The following is a 10,382-nucleotide window of genomic DNA, read 5'->3' as shown; positions in this document are numbered from 1 at the left end:
TGAGAGAGTGTGTGTGTTTGGGGGGTTGAGATAGAGAGACAAAGAAGGAAAGATGGAGGGATATATATATATATATATATATATATATATATAGATGGGGAAGAGAGGGAAGAATATTAATTGCACTAGATGTATTTATTTAAGTTTAGATGGTGGTTTCTAATTCTATTTCATTGCTTGCACTATATGCATTGATTTTAGTGTAGTTGTTGATTTCTAATTATATTTGATTGCTTGAACTAGCATTGATTTCAATGTAGATGATTTCTAATCCTATTTGATTGCTTTCACTAAATGCATTGATTTCAGTGTAGATGGCGATTTCTAATCATATTTGATAGCTTGCACTAGATGAAATCAATTTATCTAGTGTAAGGTATTAAATAGGATTATAAATTGACATCTACACTAAATCAATCCATCTAGTGTAAGCAATCAAGTAGGATTAGAAATCAATATCTACACTGAAACCAATACATCATGTGGAAGCAGTCAAATAGGATTATAAATCAACATCGGCATGGAAATCAATGCATTTGGTGTTAGGTATTAAATATGATTATAAATCGACATCTACACTGAAATCAATGCATATAGGGCATGTGATCAAATAGGATTATAAACAAACAACTACATTGAAATCCATACATCTATTTTAGTGGAAATCCAAAATATTCATGACTTTCTAGATCTAACTTCTATGTTTGTATTTCACTCTGTGTATTTCTTTTTTCTTCCCTCTTTCTCCACCTTCTACTCTATGTCTATCTCCCTCCCACTCTCCTTCTATTTCTTCCCCTCCATCTCTCCCCTGTCTCTCTCTATCTTCCTCTCGCTCCCTTTCTCTATCTTTCTCTTCTTCCCTTTCTCCCATTTCCATCTATATCTATACCTCCCTCCATATCTGTTTATTTGTATCTCTATCTGTTGGGTGTGGAGCCTCATTATCTTCTGTATTCAAAGGTTTCAGCCGGATGTATACCCCAAGAAGACTGTACACCCCTCCATGTGGGGGTCCAGGGGCCAGCGGACCCCCGACGGGGGTTCGGGGGCAATGCCCCCAAAGCTAAAAATAGATGTAAAATTGCCTTGTAAAAGTTTAGTAATTTCTAGTCAATCTGGGCCATTCATTAGGTGGATGATCTGACGGTAGAAGTTATGTTTAATTTAGGGTTTTTTTTTCCCTAGAAGGTAACCCCTCAATATATGTGAGGGAATTGTATTGTGTCTATGGATATCTGGATTCTGAGTGAGGAAGAGAGAGGAGATTGAGAGTGAAGAGGGTGTTACAGTGGATCTGCTGTAGGTTGTATCTCTTCAATTTGCTGGATAATATAAAAGGAAGGATTGGTTGTTTCTCACTGGACATAGCTTAAACTGGGTGAACCACGTATATCTGTGTCTCTCTTGTTTTATGAATTTTCTATGTTTATATTTCTGCAATATTTTATGTGTTCCATTGCTCTGTAATATATAGTCTTCTAACAACTGGTACCAGAGCCGAAGGTATATTTGGCTGATAAACTTGCAGGAGAGAAGGGTTCCTGGTTCGAGTGGGAGAAATGGCGGAAGATGGTAGGTTTAGGGTCGAAAAATTCAACGGCCAAAACTACTAGCTGTGGAAGATGCAGGTGGAAGATTATTTGTATCAGAGAGATCTGTACCTACCATTGAGTAGAAAGAAAAATAAGCCGACGAGTATGACAGTCATAGAATGGGATATTCTGGACAGAAAGGCACTTGGAACAATACGGCTGTGCCTAGCAGCGTCGGTAGCGTTTAATATTTCAAAGGAAACGACAACACAGGGTTTAATGTCGGCATTGGCCAAACTATATGAAAAACCCTCAGCCTCAAATAAGGTATTTATTATGAAGCGTTTATTTAATATGAAGATGTCAGAAGGTGGATCTGTTGCAGATCATTTAAATGATTTTAATACAGTTACAAGTTAGTTAAGTTCTGTAGGGGTAAATTTTGATGATGAAGTTAGGGCTCTGCTATTTCTGTGCTCATTGTTAGAAAGTTGGAATGGCTTAGTTATGGCCATTAGTAACTCTGTCTCTGGATCTAGTACTTTAAAGTTTGATGATGTTGTCGGTGCAATCCTTAGTGAGGAAATGTGACGGAAAAGCTCCAGTGAGACATCAGGTAATGCTTTGACTGCAAAGACTAGGGGAAGAAAAATGGAAAGCGGAAAGAGCCCAGGATATCACAGTAAGTCAAGAAAAGGCAAATCCAAGTCCAGATCGGGGATAGTGTACTGGAAATGCGGGAAGAAAGGACACCTGAAGAAATATTACAAGTCTCGGAACGGAAAAGAAGGACATATGCAACAAGAAACTAATGATGAAGTGAATGTAACAGGTGTGTGTTGCAAGATGCTTTGATTCTTTCATTAGAAAATATTATTGATGCCTGGGTGGTAGATTCAAGGGCTTCATTCCATGCCACCTTGATAGGAAGCATTTTCATGATTATGTTAAAGGAGATTTTGGACAGTTCGATTGGGTGATGATAAACCCTGTAAAATCATTGGAATGGGTACAATTTTCATAAAACAACAGAATGGAAATCAATGGCTATTGAAGCAGGTAAGGCATGTTCTAGATCTGAAGAAAAATCTGATTTCAACAGGGTAGTTGAGAGGTGAAGGTTGCGTAAGTACTTTCACAGATAAAACCTGGAAGGTCATTAAAGGATCCCTGGTAATAGCGAAAGGAGAAAAGGTTGGTACATTGTATTTATGCAATGGTATTTATAACTCTGTTAATGCTTTAACTTCCAAAGGAGTAGATGCTACATTATGGCATCATAGGCTCAGACACATGAGTGAGAAGGGGATGAAGATCCTTAACTCAAAGAATTTGTTGCCGGGTTTGAAGAATGTTGATTTGGACTTTTGTGAGAATTACATTTATGGAGACCAGAAGAGGGTCATATTTCTCAGAGTTGGGAAAGAAAAGAAGAGCGAAAAATTAGAGCTTGTGCACACAGATGTATGGGGACCTGCTTAGGTATCATCTCTCGATGGCTCTCATTACTATGTTACTTTTATTGATGATGCAACTAGGAAAACTTGGATTTATTGTATTAAGAATAAATATGATGTATTTGCTACTTTCAAGAAATGGAAAGCTTTGGTTGAGATTGAGACAAGAAAGAAATTTAAGTGTCTCAGATCAGACAATGGAGGTGAATATTGCAACAATGAGTTTGATAGGTACTGTTCAGAGCATGGAATTCACAGAGAGAAGACAGTTCCAAGAACAACAGAAAAAAATGGTGTGTCAGAAAGGATGAACAGAACAATCATGGAGCATGCAAGGTGCATGAGATTGCATGCAGGATTGCCTTTACAATTTTGGGTAGATGCTGTAGATACTGTTGTTTATCTAATAAAAAGAGGGCCTGCAAGTTCCCTGGATGGTGGTATTCTAGAGGAGGCATGGACAGGTAAAAAGGTAAACTACTCCTGTTTGAAGACTTTTGGTTGTGAAGCCTTTGTCCACATTAACAAAGAAAATAGAACAAAGCTTGAGGCAAAATCAAATAAATGTACTTTATTGGATATGGTGTTAATGATTTTGGTTATCGCTTATATGATTATGAAAATCACAAAATCATTAGGAGCAAAGATGTAATATTCAATGAAAAGGTATTGTATAAGAGTGAGTTGCAGTAAAAGGAACAGGAAAAAGAAAACAAAGAATACACAATGTTTGACGATATCATAGGAAAAGTGATGGTGCTTGAAAATCATAATGATCAACAGCCAGAACAACAAGCACAACAACAACAAGCACTTCAAAAACCTGAAAGTGGTGTTAGAAGATCTACCAAGATAAGTAGACCCCCTGAACGATACTCTCCTTCATTATATTATGTATTGTTGACTGATTCTGGTGAACTAGAATGTTATGAAGAAGCAGTGCAGGTAGAAAACAGGAAGAAGTGGGAGAAAGCCATGAAAGAAGAGATGGAATCCTTAGCACATAACCAGACTTGGGACTTAGTTAGGTTGCCTGCAGGTAAAATAGCATTGCAGAATAAATGGGTTTATAGGCTGAAGGAAGAAGATGGAGGAAATCAAAGGTACAAAGCTAGACTTGTGGTGAAGGGGTTTGCACAGAAGAAAGGTATTGATTTTGATGAAATATTTTCTCTTGTTGTTAAAATGACTTCAATCAGAACTATTTTAAGTCTAGTAGCAGCTGAAGATTTGCATCTTGAGCAGTTAGATGTAAAGACAACCTTTCTCCATGGGGATTTGGAGGAAGAGATATACATGCAGCAGCCACAAGGATATGAGGTAAAAGGGAAGGAGAAACTAGTGTGCAGGTTGAAGAAAAGCTTGTATGGCTTAAAACAGGCTACAAGGTGGTGGTATCTAAAATTTGACAGGTTTATGTCTGAACAAGGTTATACTAGATGTCACTATGATCATTGTGTTTATCTCAAAAGGAAAAATGATGGCAGCTATATTATATTGTTATTGTATGTAGATGATATGCTTGTTGTAGGTTTTAACATGCATGAAATAAAAGTAATCAAAAGGAAATTATCAAACTCATTTGCAATGAAGGATTTGGGTGCTGCAAAACAAATACTTGGTATGAGAATAACTAGAGAAAGGGAAAATCGCAAATTAACATTGTATCAAAGTGAGTACATTGAAAAGGTGTTGAAAAGGTTTAATATGCAGAATGCAAAACCAATTAGTATACCTTTGGCTAGCCATTTCAAATTAAGTAAGGGGGAGTGTCCCAAGACTCAGGAAGAAATGGCTCATTTGTCTAAAGTTCCATATGCATCGGCAGTTGGAAGCTTAATGGATGCAATGGTCTGCACAAGGCCTAATATTGCACATGCAGTGGGAGTTGTAAGAAGGTACATGAACAATCCAGGAAAAGAACATTGGATGGCAGTGAAGTGGATTCTCAGGTATTTGAGAGGTACCACAAATCAAGCATTATGCTTTGGTGGTTCAAACATCTCTCTACAGGGATATGTTTATGCATATATGGCAAGTGACAGAGATAGCACGAGGAGCACTACAGGATATGTATTTACTATAGGTGGAACAACTGTTAGTTGGGTTTCAAAAATCCAAAGTTTTGTTGCACTGTCAACAATAGAAGCAGAGTATGTTGCTGCTACAGAGGCTAGTAAAGAATTGATTTGGCTACAAAGGTTTCTAGATGAATTAGGTCAGAAGCAAGAGTTGAGAAGGTTATACAGTTACAGCCAGAGTGCCATACATCTTGCAAAGAACTCTGCATTTCATTCCAAGACTAAACATATACAGCTGAAGTACCATTTCATACGGTCAGCATTGGAAGATGGACAGTTGAAGTTGGAAAAGATACATACTAGTCAGAATCCTGCAGATATGCTAACAAAAGTTGTAACCAGGGAGAAACTGAGAGCCTGCTTAGTTTCAATTGGTCTTCAAGTATTATGAAGAAGATGAGAAATAGCCAGGTCCAAAGTGGAGTCATTGTCTAGCAAATGAGGTAGCGGTGGAGTTGCCATAATCAGTCTCCAAGTGGGACATTGCTGGGTGTGGAGCCTGATTATCTTCTGTATTCAAAGGTTTTAGCCGGATATATACCCCAGAAATATTGTACACCCCTCCACGTGGGGGGGGACTTATCCCCCCCGCAGGAGTTTGGGGGCATTTCCCCGAAGCTAAAAATAGATGTAAAATTGCCCTATAAAAGTCTAGTAATTTCTAGTCAATCTGGGCCGTTCATTAGGCGGATGATCTGACGGTAGAAGTTATGTTTAATTTAGGGTTATTTTTCCCTAGAAGGAAACCCCTCACTATAGATGAGGGAATTGTATTGTGTCTATGGATATCTGGATTTTGAATGAGGAAGAGAGAGGAGATTGAGAGCGAAGAGGGTGTTACAGCGGATCTGCTATAGGTTGTATCTCTTCAATTTACTGGATTATATAAAAGGAAGGACTGGTTGTTTCTCCGTGGATGTAGCCCAAACTGGGTGAACCATGTATATCTATGTCTCTCTTGTTTTATGCGTTTTTTGTGTTTATATTTCTGCAATATTTTATGTGTTCCATTGCTCTGTAATATATAATTTTCTAACACTATCTTAGTCCGCTAAACACATGTCACACTCTCTCACTTTCCCGCCATATTTCTCTGTCTCTCTGTCTCTCTGTCTCTATCTCTGTCTCTGTCTCTGTCTCTGTCTCTCTCTATATCTATCTATCTATCTATCTATCTATCTCACATCTATCTCTCTATCTCCCTCCCTCTCGTTGCCTCTCTCTTTTACCATCTCCCCTACCCCATCTATATATCTATATCCTCTTGTTTCTCCTTCTCACCCCCAAAACATACACGCTCTCTCTCCATATCTATCTATCTCCCACTCTCCCTCGCTCTTCCTCTCCCTCTCTCTCTTCGCCTTCTCTCTCTCTCTCTCTCCCTCCCCCTCACTGACTCTACATCTCTCCCTTGCTACTCCCTCTCCGCCTTTCTCTCTCTATGTCTTTCTTTTCCTTCCAATTCCATCTCTCTACCACCCTCCCCTCTCTCTCCTCTCTCTCAAGTCCTATCTCTTTTTCCTTCCTCTCTCAACCCTTCTCTCCCACCTCCCTCCGTCTCGCTCCCCGTAATAAACTCTCTCTTTCTCCACCCTCCAACTCTGTCACTATCTCCCTCCCTCTCTCATTCTCTCTCTCCCCCTCTCTGCGCCCTCAATATCTATGTCTCCCTGTCTCTATCTTCCGCTTATTTCCATATCTTTATCATCTCATTTTCTCTCTCTTCCCTCGTCTCCTCTATCCCTCATTCCATCTTCATCTCTCCCTTGTCACTCCCTCTCTCTCATTCTCCACCTTTGTCTCTCAATGTCTTTATTCTTCACACCCTCTCTTTCCCCATCCAAATCCATCTCTCTCCCTCCCTCTCTCCCCCTCCTCTCTCTCTTCCTTTCTCCCTCTCACTGTCTCTCCCATCTCTATGTCTCTCTCCCCCACTCTATTCCCCCTTCCATGTCACTCAATTTCTTAAATATGCTCCCATTGTATTGTATTTAAGAAAGTATCTAAATAAAATAAAAAACATAATTGGTTGTAAAATATCAAACTTATATTTTGGATCATAAAGAATTAAAAGAATCATGCATTATCTTCCCTCTATCATTGTTAATCACTTTCCTTTCTCACTTGGCTTGGATCCTTGGTTAAGATGCATCTATCATGGTTAATTATAATATTATTTATATTATATAAATTTATTAAAACCTCCATTTAATCTCTATGGGAATATTGTTAGTAGTCTTGATGATGGAGTGTTTAGATATACCTCAAAAGTAATTATAACCTTTTTGCTCTTAGATTTAGTTAAAAAATGTTAAAAAATTAAATTAAAATAAAATATTTTGATATTGAAATAAGTTATGGTTTTTGGTCATGTGTTATTGATAAGGCATGGTATTGTAACAGATTTATTAAAAATCCTAGATCCATAACACAGTTATCAAAAGTCTACATGGCTTATGGTATTGATAAACCATGGTAGTAGCCCATGGTATTATAATTATCTTCCTTCCTCTCCCTCTCTATCTTTCTCTTGTTGGTATTGGCTCATGGTATTGTAAAAAAAACTACTTAGAAGTTATTAATATCAATGGTAAATTCATGATAACAAATATTTTCATATTGTAAATATATAGATGGAACACATCTATATTAATTATTACAAATATATTGGCCAAGGGTGCAGGCAAATACTAATTAAAATGTAATATTATTAAATTTAAGGGATACTAATTAAAATGTAATGTTATTAAATTTAGGGAACTCTCGTTCAAAAAGTGATCAGTGCAACAAGTGTGATCGGTGCAAAAAGTGAATCGGTGACAAGAAATATTACATAAATTATAATATTACAATATTATATGTTACCCAATATTTATAACCACCCCGACCTAATAAATAGTGGCCAGGGTGCGAGCAGATACTAATTAAAATGTAATATTATTAAATTTAACAAATACTGATGTGATGCCCCTAGTATAGTGGTAGTATTTTAAATTAAATACAGTAAATTTGATAATTTGATTATGGTTATGTGGTAAAACTGAGTAATTATTAATGCATTACTGTTTAATTCATTTATATGATTAATCATTATGGTGTTGCCTCTAATTGATGTTGAAAGAAAAGGAAAACAGTTGGGCAAAAATTGTGTGCATCCTCATGAGAGGAGGATTAAAGTTAAATAGGACAGTTGTCCAAGAAAGATTAAAAAAAAAAAAAAAAAAAACAAAAACCTAACTACTTTCTGGAAAACGGTTGAGACCCTCATGAGGGGAGGGAAAAAGAAGGAAAACACTAAGTCTGACGCAAGATCAGATAGTGGGAGAGAGCCAAGGTAAAAGCTACGTCTGGTAAGGACCAGATAGCGAGGCTCAGAGAGCTGTATCTAGACAGCGAACGCTAAGTCTGGTTGTGACCAGATAGCGTATAACTGGGAAACAGAGAATTTCCTAGAGCAGCTACGTCTGGTAATGACCAGATAGCACAGGTCTAGCAATGCTAGAAGCCTTGTAGGTAGCAGAAGACTTGCAGGAGCGCTTGGGGGTGGAAGGTCGAGCAAGACCCTCCTAAGGACGGGAGGTTGACAAGCATATTAAGGTGATTTGCTTTCTGTCAGGTAAGCATTGATTAAAGAATTAACAGTTCTGGTTTTCACCTATATAATTATACAGATTTCTGTGATTGTGATAAAGAAAAGAAATAAGAGTTGTGATTGTAAGCATTTACATGAAAGAATTATGAACTGAACAAGCAATGAGTGATGGAATTTAATGTAACGCATAAGGTAATCAAGATTAAGAGCGCTGAGCAATCATTATAGAATTGAGAAAAGAATTAAGCCTATTCTTCTATTTATAAAATGAGGTAAACTATTGTAATCAGCAACAGAGTAAGAAGAAAACAAATATGCTCGTTTCTGTTTAGATATACTTATAATAACTGCAAACTGTAACCAAGACTGGGTTATTACCCGTACACGAGTGCTCCCAGGGTTTGTAAGCAGAGCTATTACAATGTAACTAGCTATATGCATATAAGAGTCCAAGATAAATTTTCAAGAAAAACACTGTAGCTTCTCCTTTCAAGAAATAGCTATAACTAGCATTAAGATCAGGACATTAAACTTTAGATTAACCATAGTCGGAAGAAAAACCATTGCTCAGTAAACAAGAGCGAGGCAACCATGTTCAAGCTACACAGAAAAGTCGTGACAAGCTTGTCACAAATTAAAGAATGATAACCGGTATGAATTGGTACTGAGTTCTAGAAGTAGAAAAACATTATCATCTGAAATCGCTAGTTATTAGTTGGGTAACCGCGTATCAAAATTGGAAATTAACCTAGATATCAAACCCTGTGCATAGACTCCAATGAAAGGAAACAACCTTTCGCATCGCACAGAGTGTGTTATAATAAGCAACCCAAAATAGAGCAGGGATATAATAACACAAATTATATTAACAATTCCTTGTGGCGAAAGGAAATAAATATACAACACCAAATCCAAAGAGCGAATATGAGAGATAGTCCTGCAATCATAATAATAAATTGATGGCAGTCTGGGGAAAAACAGAGGGGTTTGACCCTCGGCCCCGTATAGAAAATACATTAAGAGCAAAGTCAATAACCGATGCTAGTGCCAAGCACATAAAATTTGTAACTGTATTGAAAAACAAAATTTATATTTTACACATCAGAATAGGCCGGAGACCCTATCAATTGATAAAAACAAATGGCGATACCCTAACCAGAAAAGGACTCCCGTGGGATCACCCAGAGATAGGGTAGCTCCACCATCCATCTGAATTCACTATGTTCCTTCCTTTAAAAAAATGGAGACAACTGCTTCTTACCCGGAGGGCGAATCCGCATGGAAGATTTGGCTGGGTCGCCAACTTGGGAGTAGGTCATGACGCCATAATCCTGTACCTGCGATAACAAAGTTTCCAAAGTAAGGGTAAGGAAAACGGGGAAAAACTATTACAAGTTTTCATAAATGAAAGAAACCTAGTTACCAGAGCAGTTAACATGTCGGCTTACCCTGATAAGTTAATAGACAGCAAATCCAAAGTAGCCAGGGTGGTCTGGGTAGATGCCGAAGGGCGGAAAACTCAGATCGCCGAGGTTCTGTGGAAGCCGAAGCCTTTCCCAAAAGATCAGCTCGAGAAGGTTCGAATGACAGAGGAAACCTTTCCCAAACCCTTTTTCTATCATCGAACCAAATGTAAGTCGTCGATCTAGTAAAGCTCCTCCTCGCCGTCGATTACGGCATAGCAAACCCTGAGGAGGGTTTTGGCGGTAGAAACTCG

Source organism: Pinus tabuliformis, chromosome 5_1, assembly GCF_031772625.1.
Source record: "Pinus tabuliformis cultivar Carrire ecotype Pingquan chromosome 5_1, CPIR1, whole genome shotgun sequence".
NCBI lineage: Eukaryota > Viridiplantae > Streptophyta > Pinopsida > Pinales > Pinaceae > Pinus > Pinus tabuliformis.
Note: the sequence above shows the minus strand (reverse complement) of the source record.